This window comes from Sminthopsis crassicaudata, chromosome 3 (assembly GCF_048593235.1).
Source record: "Sminthopsis crassicaudata isolate SCR6 chromosome 3, ASM4859323v1, whole genome shotgun sequence".
NCBI lineage: Eukaryota > Metazoa > Chordata > Mammalia > Dasyuromorphia > Dasyuridae > Sminthopsis > Sminthopsis crassicaudata.
This window is the reverse complement of record NC_133619.1, coordinates 209,958,782-209,972,268: the sequence shown is the minus strand read 5'-3', so window position 1 is coordinate 209,972,268 and position 13,487 is coordinate 209,958,782. Positions and strand designations below refer to the sequence as shown.

At 36.0% G+C, this 13,487-nt stretch overlaps 1 long non-coding RNA gene across 1 annotated transcript; it reads right to left on the bottom strand.

Moving 5' to 3' along the window:
* Nucleotides 1-6,814: 6,814 nt before the first annotated feature.
* Nucleotides 6,815-12,798, bottom strand: LOC141560981 (uncharacterized). The gene is made up of 2 exons (XR_012487927.1): nucleotides 10,177-12,798; nucleotides 6,815-7,744 (listed from the first exon to the last, which is right to left on the bottom strand). It is a non-coding gene; the product is annotated as an uncharacterized LOC141560981 (long non-coding RNA).
* Between the last annotated feature and the right edge of the window lie 689 nt (nucleotides 12,799-13,487).

Sequence of the window (13,487 nt, the reverse complement as noted above, 5' to 3'; positions counted from 1 at the left end):
GATTTGTGAATTGGAAAAAGAAAATAGCTCACTAAAAATAAATAAATTTTAAAAAATAAATTAGTGAAATGGGAAAAAATCCAGTGGAGCAACACAACTCATTTAAAAACTCAGTTGGACATACACAAAAAGAAGTAAAAAAAAAAATCTAATGAAGAAAATAACTCATTAAAAATCAGAACTGAACAAATTGAAATGAATGATGCATTAAGACATCAAGAATCAGTGAAGCAAAACCAAAAAAATGAAGAATTAGAGAAAAATATTAAATATGTTCTTGGAAAAACAACAGACCTGGAAAATAGATGTAGGAGAGATAAGCTGGGGATTATTGGACTGCCTGAAAATTATGATGAAAAAAAGAGCCTAGATACTATTTTATAGGAAATCATCAAAGACAAAATAGAATCAGAAGGTAAAATAGTCATTGAAAGAATTCATTGAACACCTTCTGAAAAAGACCCTAAAAAAAAACTCTACAAAATATTATGGCCAAATTTCAGAACTATCAGACTAAGTAAAAAATATTACAAGCAGCCAGAAAAAAACAATTCAAATACCAAAGTGCCACAATAAGGATCACTCAAGATCTGGCTGCCTCCACATTAAAGGATCAAATGGCTTGGAATCAGATATTCTGAAAGGCAAAAGAACTGGGAATACAGCCAAGAATAAACTACCCAGCTAAGCTAAGCATTTTCTTCCATGGAAGAAGATGGGCATTTAATGAAACAGATGAATTCCAATTGTTTCTAAGGCAAAAACCAGATCTAAACAAAAAATATGATCTCCAACCAAAGGACTCAAGAGAAGCAGAAAAAGGTAAAAGGAACTCTTCATACCAGTATTTCTGTTATAGATATACATAAAGACTACATGTATAATTATTTTACTGCTATAACATAAAAAAGGAAAGTAGAATTGGAAAGGGGATAGTGTCAGAAAAAGGGGAAAGGGGGCATAAAAAGAGGGAAAGGAAACCTATCATATCTGAAGGAAGTTAGAGAGGGGGAGGAATTCTCATTAGAATTGGCTCAAAGAGAAAATAATTAATATATTTGTTTTACATAGAATTTTTTCTCACCTCATTAAAAGAGGGAAAAGGAAAAGGGAAAAGGAAAAGATGAATAAGGGAAGGGTATAATAAAGGGGGAAAGATCCAAGGGGGGAGGGAAGGATACTACAGAGGGTGAACGGCATGACACAGGTGTGGCCTCTATGGTTAATACTAGGAAAGAGGGTTGGGGGGGGGAAGAAATAGAAAAGCATATTCTGGGGATTATAAAATGGCAGAAAATACAGAATTAGTAATTTTAACTATAAATGTGAATGGGATGAACTCTCCTATTAAGCAGAGGCAGATAGCAGACTGGATCAAAAGTCAGAACCCTACAATATGTTGTTTACAGGAAACACATTTAAAGCAAGGAGATACATACAGAGTAAAGGGGAAAGGTGGAACAGAATCTACTATGCTTCAGGTGAAATCAAAAATTAGGGGTAGCCATTCTTATCTCAGACCAAGCAAAAGCAAAAATTGATCTAATTAAAAGAGATAAGAAAGGAAACTATATCTTTAAAAAAGTGAGCATAGATAATGAAATAATATTAATAACAAACATATATGTACCAAGTGGTAACTTGCACCAAGTCTAACTTCCTAAAGGAGAAGTTAAGAGAGTTGCAAGAAGAAATAGACAGCAAAACTATAATAGTGGGAGACTGTAGTCTCCTTGTAGTCTCAGAATTAGATAAATCAAACCACAAAACAAATAAGAGAGAAATTAAAGAGGTAAATAGAATATTAGAAAAATTAGGTATGATAGATATCTGGAGAAAACTGAATAGTGACAGAAAGGAGTATAATTTCTTCTCAGCAGTTCATGGAACCTTTACAAAAATTGACCATATATTAGGACATAAATTAAATGCAGGAAGGCAGAAATAGTAAATGCTTTCTTTTCAGATCACAATGCAATAAAAGTACATTCAACAAAAAGTTAGGGGTAAATAGACCAAAAAGTAATTGGAAACTAAATAATCTTATCTTGAAGAATGATTGGGTGAAACAGCAAATTATAGACACAATTAATAAGTTCATTCAAGATAATGACATCATACTAAAATTTGTGGGATGCAGCCAAAGCAGTAATAAAGGGAAATTTTATATCTTTAGAGGCTTGCTTGAATAAACTAGAGAAAGAGAAGGTAAATGAATTGGGCTTGCAATTTAAAAAGCTAGAAAAAGACCAAATTTAAAACCCTCAATCAAATACTAAACTTGAAATTCTAAAATTAAAAAGAGAAATTAATAATATTGAAAGTAAAAAACTATTGAACTAATAAATAAAATTAAGAATTAGTTTTATGAAAAACCAATAAAAAAGATAAACCTCTGGTAAATCTGAATAGAAAAAGGAGAGAGGAAAATCAAATTATTAGTCTTAAAAATGAAAAGGGAGAACTTTCCACCAATGAAGATGAAATTAGAGCAATAATAAGGAGCTACTTTGCCAATAAATTTGATAACCTAAGTGAAATGGATGACTACTTCCAAAAATATAGGCTTCCCAGATTAACAGAGGAGGAAGTAAATTGCTTAAATAGTCCTATTTCAGCAAAAGAAATAGAACAAGCTATTAGTCAACTCTCTAAGAAAAAATCCCCAGCACCCAGGATTTACATGTGAATTCTATCAAACATTTAAAGAACATTCAGCCCCAATGCAATATAAACTATTTTTTTTAAATAGGGAATGAAGGAGTTCTACCAAATTCCTTTTAAGACACAGACATGGTACTGATATCTAGACCAGGTAGGTTGAAAACAGAGACAGAAAATTATAGACCAATCTCCTCAATAAATATTGATGCTAAAATCTTAAATAAGATTATTAGAAAAAGACTACAAAAAATCATCCCCAGGATAATATACCATGATCAAGTAGGATTTATACCAGGAATGCAGGGCTTGTTCAATATTAGGAAAACTATTAGCATAATTGACAATATCAATAACCAAATTAACAAAAATCATATGATCATCTCAATAGATGCAGAAAAAGCATTTGATAAAATTCCACATCCATTCCTACTAAAAACACTTGAGAGTATAGGAATAAATGGACTTTTCCTTAAAATAATCAGTAACATCTATTTAAAAGCATCAGCAAGCATCATATATAATGGGGAAAAACTGCAACCATTCCCACTAAGATCAGGAGGAAACAAGGTTGCCCACTATCACCATTACTATTCAACATTGTAGTAGAAATGCTAGCTTTGGCAATAAGAGTTCAGAAAGAGATTAAAGGAATTAGAGTAGGTAATGAGGAAACCAAATTATCACTCTTTGCTGATGATATGATGGTATATTTAGAGAACCCCAGAGACTCTACTAAAAATGTATTAGAAATAATACACACCTTTAGCAATGTTGCAGGATACAAAATAAACCCACATAAATCATCAGCATTTGTGTATATCACCAACAAAATACAACAGTTAGAGTTACAAAGAGAAATTCCATTTAAAGTAACTACCTATAGCATATAATATTGAGGAATCTATCTGCCAAGGGAAAATCAGAAATTATATGAGGAAAACTACAAAACACTTGCCACAGAAATTATGTCAGATCTAACCAATTGGAAAAATATTAAATGCTCTTGGATAGGGCGAGCAAATATAATAAAAATTACAATTCTACCTAATCTATTTATTTAGCACCATACCAATCAGACTCCCAAAAAACTATTTTCATGATCTAGAAAAAAAAATAACAACAAAGTTCAAATGGAAAAACAAAACGTTAAGATTTTCAAGGAACTAATGGAAAAAAAAAATCAAATGAAGGTGGTCTAGCTGTACCAGATTTAAAATTGTTTTATAAAGCAGCAGTTACCAAAATCATTTGGTGTTGGCTAAGAAATAAAATACTTGATGAGTGGAATAGGTTAGGTTCAAAGGACAAAACAGTCAATAACTTTAATAATCTAGTGTTTGACAAACCCAAAGACCCTAGCTTTTAGAATAAGAACTTAATGTTTGACAAAAATTGCTGGGAAAATTTGAAATTAGTATGGCAGAAACTAGACCTTTAACATTGTACACCAAGATAAGATTAAAATGGGTTCATGATCTAGGCATAAAGAATGCGATTATAAATAAATTAGAGGAACATAGGATAGTTGACCTCTCAGACCTGTGGAAGAGGAAGGAATTTATAACCAAAGAAGAACTAGAGATGATTATTGATCACAAATTGAAAAAAATTATTATATCAAATTGAAAAGTTTTTGTACAAACAAAACTAATGCAGTTAAGATTATAAGGGAAGCAATAAACTGGGAAAACATTTTTACAGTCAAAGGTTCTGATAAAGGCCTCATTTCTAAAATGTATAGAGAATAGACTCTAATTTATAAGAAATGAAGTCATTCTCCAATTGATAAATGGTCAAAGGATATGAATAGACAATTCGCAGATAAGAAATTGAAACTATTTCTAGCCATATGAAAAGATGCTCCAAGTCATTATTAATCAGAGAAATGACAACTCTGAGATACCACTATACACCTGTCAGATTGGCTAGAATGACAGGGAAAGATGATGCAGAATGTTGGAGGGGATGTGGGAAAACAGGGACACTGATACATTGTTGGTGGAATTGTGAATACATTCAGCCATTCTGGAGAGTGATTTGGTACTATGCTCAAAAAGTTATCAAAATGTGCATACCCTTTGATCCAGCAGTATTAAGCAGTATTACTACTGGGCTTATATCCCAAAGAGATCTTAAAGAAGGGAAAGGGACCTGTATGTGTAAGAATTTTTGTGGCAGCCCTCTTTGTAGTGTCCAGAAACTGGAAACTGAGTGGATACCCATCAATTGGAGAATGGCTGAATAAATTGTGGTATATGAATATTATGGAATATTATTATTTTGTAAGAAACAACCAACAAGATGTTTTCAGAAAGGCCTGGAGAGACTTACATGAACTGCTGCTGAGATCATTATATACTTCAGCAACAATACTATATGATGATCAATTCTGACTGACATGGCTATCTTCAACAATGAGATGAACCAAATCAGTTCCAATAGAGCAGTAATGAACTGAAGCAGTTATGCCCAGTGAAAGAAGTCTGGGAGATGACTCTGAACAACTACATAGAATTTCTAATACCCCTATTTTTGTCTGTCTGCATTTTTTATTTCCTTCACAGGCTAATAGTACACTATTTCAAAATTCAATTCTTTTTGTACAGCAAAATAACTGTTTGGACATGTATACATATATTGTATTTAATTTATACTTTAACATATGTAATATGTATTGGTCAACCTGCCATCTGGGGGAGGAGGATGGGGAAAGGAGGGGAAAAATTGGAACAAAAGGCTTGGCAAATGTCAGTGTTGTAAAATTATCTATGCATATATCTTGTAAATAAAAAGCTATAATATAAAAATGAAATAATAGGGATTACAAATTGAGTGACAATTCCATGCACTTGAGCATCTGCCCTCATCAGGGAAAGTGGAAAGAATGTGAATCAGGTTCTTAAGAAGTGGATTAATAAATTGATGTTAGAGACTAAATTGCCTTGAACTAAAAGTGTGCCTATTGTTTCATCAAAGAATTAGAACTGTCCCCAGAATTGATCTGGGACTTTCCCCATATGAAATGCTGTTTGGTTTACTTTATTTGGGAGGGCAGAGGGAAGCACTTCTTTTGACACAAAGGATAAGTTTTAAAGAAACTTAGCAGTGTCTTCATCTCTTTCAGCTCTTAGGAAACAAGAATTGCTGGTCCAGACAACATCTTTGCAACCAGTAGCTCCAGGATGATAGAGACAGTAGTTTGGAGGCTTTAGAACAGCAAGATTAAAGGACATGTGGAGGAACCTCAAGAATGAACTGTTAAAGACAATTGATAACCTCTAAAGTTGACTTTGTACTGGAGCAATTAGGAAGATTTTGATGGGAGGGGAGATTGTGCTTAGAGGAATTTTAACAATATTGGTGATAGAGGGACTCCTCCACTGAGGAAGTTGAATTAATATTTTTCTTATGAAGAAACTATTATGCTAATTCTGATAGGGTTCTTTAATGTAAAATCAATACAGTTCCATTTATTTCTGTATTCTATGTGAGTTTCATTGATTATATTGTCACATGAAAGCTGTTCCAATTGTTTAGGGAGACTCTGAGACTAGTGGTCCATGTCTTTGTCACTTTCAACTAGTTAATATCTGGACATATTTTGACATAGATTGGTTATTGAGCATCTTAAAAGTAAAATGATTTGGTAATGTTGAATTTAAACTCATCTACTTGGATAGAAAGATAAGCTGTGGGCTTTCTAGGATGAATTTTCTAGGATGAATACTGTTATCAATGTCAGATTATAATCAATACTTATTTAGGATATGTGATCCTTGAGAGATAAATTCACCTGACACTTTGATTAATGAGACTTGCTATTTGTGAAAAAATCTCTTGAGACTCTAGCTGGTATCATTTGGAATTTTTAATTCAGATATTATTGACTGATGGATAATCAAGTCAGTAACAACCACTTGAAAGAATATGCCACAAGCTCCTCAGAGGAACGGGATCCCGAATTGTTACAGGTAGAGATTTATCTGAGCAAGAGTTGGGAGGATAACCTTGGCCCCTGATTTATTGGGGTTCTCAGCTAGTGCAGACCTGTTGACACCAACTGATATCTGAGCACTTACCCACAATTATCATTGCTTCTATGACCTTTGGACATCTCCGAATATGACACAGTAGTCTGACACCACTTATGCAGTTAAAGAAGCTTTATTGCTTGGTTACATCATCTTGTCCCTTCTTCTGCTTCCTTGCTTCCCTGCTTCCTCCCTCTCCCTCTGCTGTCCTGTACTTATATCCCTCTCATTTCCCTTGCCAATGTGCTCAAACAACAAGTATCTGTTTAGCTTGTGTATCCAGGAGCCCAACTCCTAAGACAGTGGAAGCAATCTCAATTTGGTGCATGCTTGATGCCTGTCCTGGTGTGTCTACAGGGTGTGTCCCAGACCTTCAGCCAGTGAGGCAGAAATCACACCCAAGGCCTCAACATCCATTCCCAAGAGTGAACTGACTGAGATCCAACCAGCCAAAGACCACAAGGGTCAAGTAGCACAAGACTTGTCTTTGTACACAGTTGTTGCCTATACAAATGGGGCATTGTGTACAAGGTACACAATGAAGGGTCACAGGATTAATGCAGACTCTTGTTAGTCTGTTCTCTAGCATTCTTGTTGCTAGGTTCACTAGTATCTCCCCCTTTTTGTTTTCTATGTAGGGGATGCCACTCGGCTATCAGTCCTGCAAGGGACTATCTTAAGAGAGAGAGAAAGCATTGGAAAATACAAGGTAAAAGCAATGGTAATATAATAAAAAAGTGATTAACAATAAAATATGAGACAACCATGAAGGTATTGGCATTGTATGCTGATATATCATGACAAGCATCATTAGGGAGGCTAAAATTTTTTGCTAATACATTAATGTCAGCAACAAGCTTTGCCAATTCTTGGATTTGATTAGAGCAAGTTTATGATACAACCATTTCAGTTTTCTCTTCCACTCTCTTCTCGGTAGATTGGTGTGTCCTGGTCCTCCTTTTCTGCCTCCTTTTGCTCTTCTTCTTTTTCTTGAGGTCTCAGGAGTCACAAGGAGCAGGTTGGCACCCGCCGTCTGGTTTCATTAGGACCTGGAATGATATAAGTATACCCTATCCCGCATTTGTGCACCACCCCGGCCCCTTCCATGACCTGTCTGGTATGTCTTTCCATATCACTTGCCATTGTGTTGGAGCCATCCTGGTGTAAGGATATCGATAGCTAAAAATTAAATTAAAGAAAATTAAGTGTGTAGAGAGCAGCATCCAATGGGACTGAGTTAAGTGTCCTATCCCTCCACCTCCCACTTTTTGCTTTTGCAGCACAGTCTTCAGCCTGTGGTTGGCACGTTCAACCACTGCCTGACCTGTAGGGTTATATGGAAGGCCTGTGAAGTGACAAATCCCAAATTCCTGTAAAAAGAGAGCAAAGCCTTTAGAGGAATATTCAGGGCCATTGTCAGTTTTAAGCATGATGGAAGGCCTGCAAGAGAGAAGCAGTGATGCAGATGTGAGATGGTATGCCTGGTGGTGTCACCTGGTTTAATAGTTCCCCATAAGAACCTGGAAAAGGTAAAGTGAATCTGTTGAGTAGTCTCATAGGGCATTGGGAGAACCCATTGTTGATTGATATTAGGGCACACTATCACAGCTTTCCCTAATTTGATGATGTCAGTGAACACTGTTGGACCCACAACTGGTTCTGTAGATATTATCTTAGGAGGGACCCATAGGGGGCTGATCATTTGAAACGGGCTATCACAAGTAGGTTAAAGCTTACAGTGGACACCATGGAGGCCCACAATAAATTGTCTTGTGCAATAGCTAAAATGTGTTGTTCAGTTATGGGAGCATGCACAATTGGGTAGGTCCCATTAAGCCATAATGTCCTTTGTATACAGGACCAAAGAAATTCAGCTAGCAAGTGTGTCCACGGTACTATGACCTTTGTGGTTCTTTGAGGGTACAACCCACTCAATAGGGTTCTATCCTTGATGGAGCATGGCATACATGGCGGCACCTTTTTGAATTGTTAACTTAATTGGAAGGGAGGGATTTATACATGTGAGACCATAATTGTTGAATAGAGTAAAGACTGTCTCTGGCTGCTGGAGTCCACTGGCAGGGGGACAATAGTGAAGGATCACTGGGTAATATGTCATATAAGGCCTTCATTAGGGAAGGTGGAATAGGAACTACTAATCTCATCTACTGTATCAGTCCAATCATCTTTTGAAAATCGTTCAGAGTTTTCACTTTGGTCATATCCAATTGGGAAGGATGTAGAGAAACATACACTCTGTCCACTACATATCCCAAATAAGAAAAAGGAGGTTGAATTTGAATTTTATCAGAAGCAGGGTATAAGCCATTGAGCTGTAGTGCAGTGAGGATTGCTTGATGCACATGTTGTAACTGAGTTAGTTTCATCACTAGCATCTACTGCTAACAATAGATCATCCATATAGTGGACAATCAAATCATTGGGAAATTCCTGCCTAACCGGTTGTATTACTCTGTTAATATACCACTGACGCAAAGTTGCACTGTTTTGCATGCCCTAGAAACTGACAGGATAAATTATCATGTTCATTGAAACTGTATAATCTGTGGGGGGAGTTTTAACTGACTCTTGCTGAAAGAAAGCCACAAGAAGGTTTTCAAGCCTGTCTATCTGATCTGTTCTTTCTGCTCTCTTATTCTTGGGCTCTCTAGTTTCTGTTGAAATCTTTGGAGTGCTGGGAGTGAGATACTCATACTTTGGCAATGATTGATACAATTGTGCAAACTGGGGAGGACAAGGCAGAAGTGGAGTTAAGATTGCTACTACTAGCAATATGTCATCCATATAGTGGACAATCAAATCATTGGGAAATTCCTGCTTAACCAATTTCTGAGTCTGTTATAAGGTGGAATTTTGACTGCAAACAATAGCCTAAGTCAAACTGAGCTCAGGATGCTTTGTCTTGTCATGTATATGCTCTTAGGCCGAGGCCCAAGTTTTTGATTGTAATCATGTCCCAGCTTTTCCTGTGATAGCTTATTTCTATTAACAGGACCTATGGTCTGTAGAAACCATGAGCACAATTCAAATATATAAGATCTTGCACTTTTCAAACTGAAAATATCTGTCATTACATCCTAAATAAATAGGCATGTGAGTATCTGGCTTATTCATCTGTCTGTTGCTAGATGAATGTCTGTCTGTTTCTTTTAGCATTTCTGTTGTTGCTGACTTTCATAATAGGCATCTTTCTTTGTGAAGGGGGGGACACGAATTGTTGGAGTGATAGATGGCCCCAGATGGGATGTGGAAATACAAAATTCCAATTTGTATGCTGAATAGACTCATTAGACCCCAGTCTGTGGTTGAAATAATTATTAACCAGATGACAAAGATACTGGATTTGCTAGCAGAACAGGTCACTCAGGCTAGAGAAGCAGGACTCAGACAGAGATTAGAATCAGGCTACTTGTTGGCTGAAAAAGGTGGAGTTTGTGGGAAATTATATCTATCCCCTTACTGTGTGAAAATTGATGATAATGGACTAGTCAGGAAGAAAATTGCCAAAGACATCAGACTATTAGCCTATGTCCCAGTCCAGAGCTGGTTATCACCGTTGAATACCTCTTGGTGCTTTTGGTCTGGAGGCAGCTCTACCCATAATGCTAGGCGAAGAGGGGATGGGAACAGATAGGAAAGAGCTGCAGCGTGTGGAGCCCTTGAGTTTGGCAATTCTGAGCAGTAGTGATGTAAGCCAATCATATTCATACTCTTGGGCCCTTGGGAATAAAGGGTCACAAGTGTTTGCACACTGGTGCAGATTAAAAAAAAGAGCAGGTCAAAGCTATCATGCTGCAGCAAAAGAATCTATCCTCTGGATAAATATTATTCCTACACTTCCAGTCTTGACAAGATGGGGAGAGCCGGGCCTTTAAAACAAAAGTAGATTTGAAACTGAATACACTATTCAAATTGAATCAAACCAAAATGGAGTATATTGTTCTTATTGAGAACCTTTTGCTTTTATAATTTATCTGTAAAAATTCTTAACTTATTTGGTAGTCATATTCCACATTACTGACTCAAATTAAGCTCACTATCCCCCAAACCCCAAAATGATTAACAAAAACAAATCAAAAAATCTTCCAAACTTGAATTTCTTACATTGTTATCTTCTACTGGCAAGTTTATTGCTTTACTTAAGTACAAGACTTTGTATATCAGTTAAAAGCTTCATCTTAAAAGATTTCCCCATATTTCCTATTGAAGATCATTAAGGATATCAGTTTTAATGACAAAAACTTCATATGATCCACAAACTTGATGAAGCATTACATTTGTCTTTTTAAATTATTAACATAAATGATAAATTGACCAGGCCATGGGCAGAGAACTGGGACATTCTTGACTGGAGACAACCTTCCATGCCTTTATTAATACCCATAAATTCACATCTTCCATTTCAGTAAATTCTCAGTTTATATAATTGCATGCTCCCATCAAATCCAAATCTCTCTAACCCCAAGAAATATTTCAATAGATAATCAAAAGGAATTTGCTAAAATCCAGGTAAGCTAAATTTGTGGAAACTCCTGAAATATCAATCTGGTAACTGTCAAAAAGTGAAAAGAAGTCAAGTGACAATGGCAGTTAAACTGACAGTTAAAGAGACAGTTAGAATGAAAGAAGTTAAGAGTGTCAGTGACTTGTTCTTGATGGATTTTCACTGGCTCCAAAGTGATATCTCCTCAAAGTGAAGACAAACTGCTACTCTGATGATTCATTTTGAGATTTTTTTTTCCTAGATGTTAAGGTTAATGGATACAGTCATATCATACAATGATATTCTTATCACTCTTTAGAAAATCAGGCCCATGTGTGCCCACTTGGGGTTCAGCTTTGCTCCCCCTTTGCATCCCCCACTTTGCAGACCAAGGTTGAAATTGTTTGTATCATAGGTGACAAATGCCATTTCCATAAATCTTTAAGATGGATTCACATCAGTATTTGAAGAAATAGAAATTTGATTCGTGGAAATAATCTTTCCATTACTACTGATTGTGACCATCCTCTTATTCCTTGGTGGAGGAATATTTTGAAGAGTTACTGTTTGAGGGGTTACTATGAATAAATATTCATCCAAATACAATAATCCATTAATACCTTATCAGACAAATGACAAAAATGCAATCAAGCCCTTGGTCCACATTTAAAACCTAACTCAGCAAGATGAATCAGAACTCATGATTAATTTTGTATAGCTTTAATAAATTCATAATTACCTAAATACATTGAGATCTCAAAGTAGGATTTTGATAGAGATGGATTCTAATTCATTAGAAATGTATTCCTACAAAAATAGTGGGACATTTATATTCTTTTCTGAAAAATATGAATGGTGTTAGCTATTATATCTTATACCTGTGGTGATCAAATAGAAAAAGGTTTCAGAATTCCCTAGAGGCCACACATTTACTTAGAAACCCATAAATTAACATTCTCTCTGTTGTGTTACATTTTTGTTCCTGATAACATTTTAATCTGCTTTGCAGCACTCCCAATTTTTGTGTAGGGCAGAGAGTCAAGTTGGTGGTAAGAAGCCAGGATGTATTTTGAGCCCTCCTCCCTTTTCATTCTGAAAATAGTGATCAAACAAGCCTCTAAAAGAATTTGGGAGCAAGCAACAGAATCCACAAAAACAAAGCGAAAAATGTTTCTAGCTCAGGATAATTTAGGATTTCAGGAAAGGTCTAACTCATTTTGATAAAAGAGGAGCACAATCCAATGCAGATGTTATCCTGGCAAGTATATCTTTCAGGCATACCACAGACCAGCAATTGAGGCCCTGAAGCAGTGGCTTAACTGGCCTACTGTGAGGCCTCCAGCCCCAGTAAGACAGAAAACCTGACAGTGTGGATGCAGGGCACAATAGGGACAGGCCATCCTAGTGCAGTGGGTCAGTTGGCAGCACCAGAGGCCCAGACACAGCAAGCCAGTGACTGGGCTAGGCCCTTGGTTGGCCCCTAGGCCAGGAAGCTTTGGGGCAGTCCCTATACCCCAGGGGGAGAGCTCAACTCTAAACAGAGAGCAAAACCACAAAAGAAACCTTACCACAAAAAAAAAAAAAAAAGAAAGAAAAAACACTACTATCTATCACAACAGGAAAGATTCAAAAGACAAACTCAGTAGGAGGTAATAATGTTAAGATGCCTACATGTGAAGGCTTAGAGGGGAATATCCATTGGTTTGAAGGCCAGAAAGTCCATTAGGAAAAACTCAAAAAGAATTTTAAGTATCAAGTAAGAGGGAGATACTGATAAACTTGGGGGAAAAAATGAGAATGCTGAAAAAAGACTCCACAACCCAAATAAGGAAACAAAAAAATTGACTGAAGAAAACAATTATTTAAAAGTAGAATTGACCAAATGGAAAAGTAGAAAATAACTGAAGAAAATAATTGCTCCAAAACTGAATCTGGGCAAGGGGAAACTAATGACTCTTAAGAGACCTCCAGAATTAGTCAGTAGCTCTTTTTGTGGTGACAAACAATTGGAAATTGAAGGGCTGCCCACCAATTGGGAAATAGCTGATATGTTGCATATTGGGAAATAGCTGATATGTTGCATATGAATGTAATTAAATACTATTATTCTACAAAGAAAAGTTGAGCAGGGCATTCCCAGAAAAAAAAATACATATATATATATATATATATATATATATATATATATAGAGAGAGAGAGAGAGAGAGAGAGAGAGAGAGAGAGAGAGAGAGACTTACATGAACTGATGTTAAGTAAATGAGCACAACCAGAACGTTATGCTGTTAAC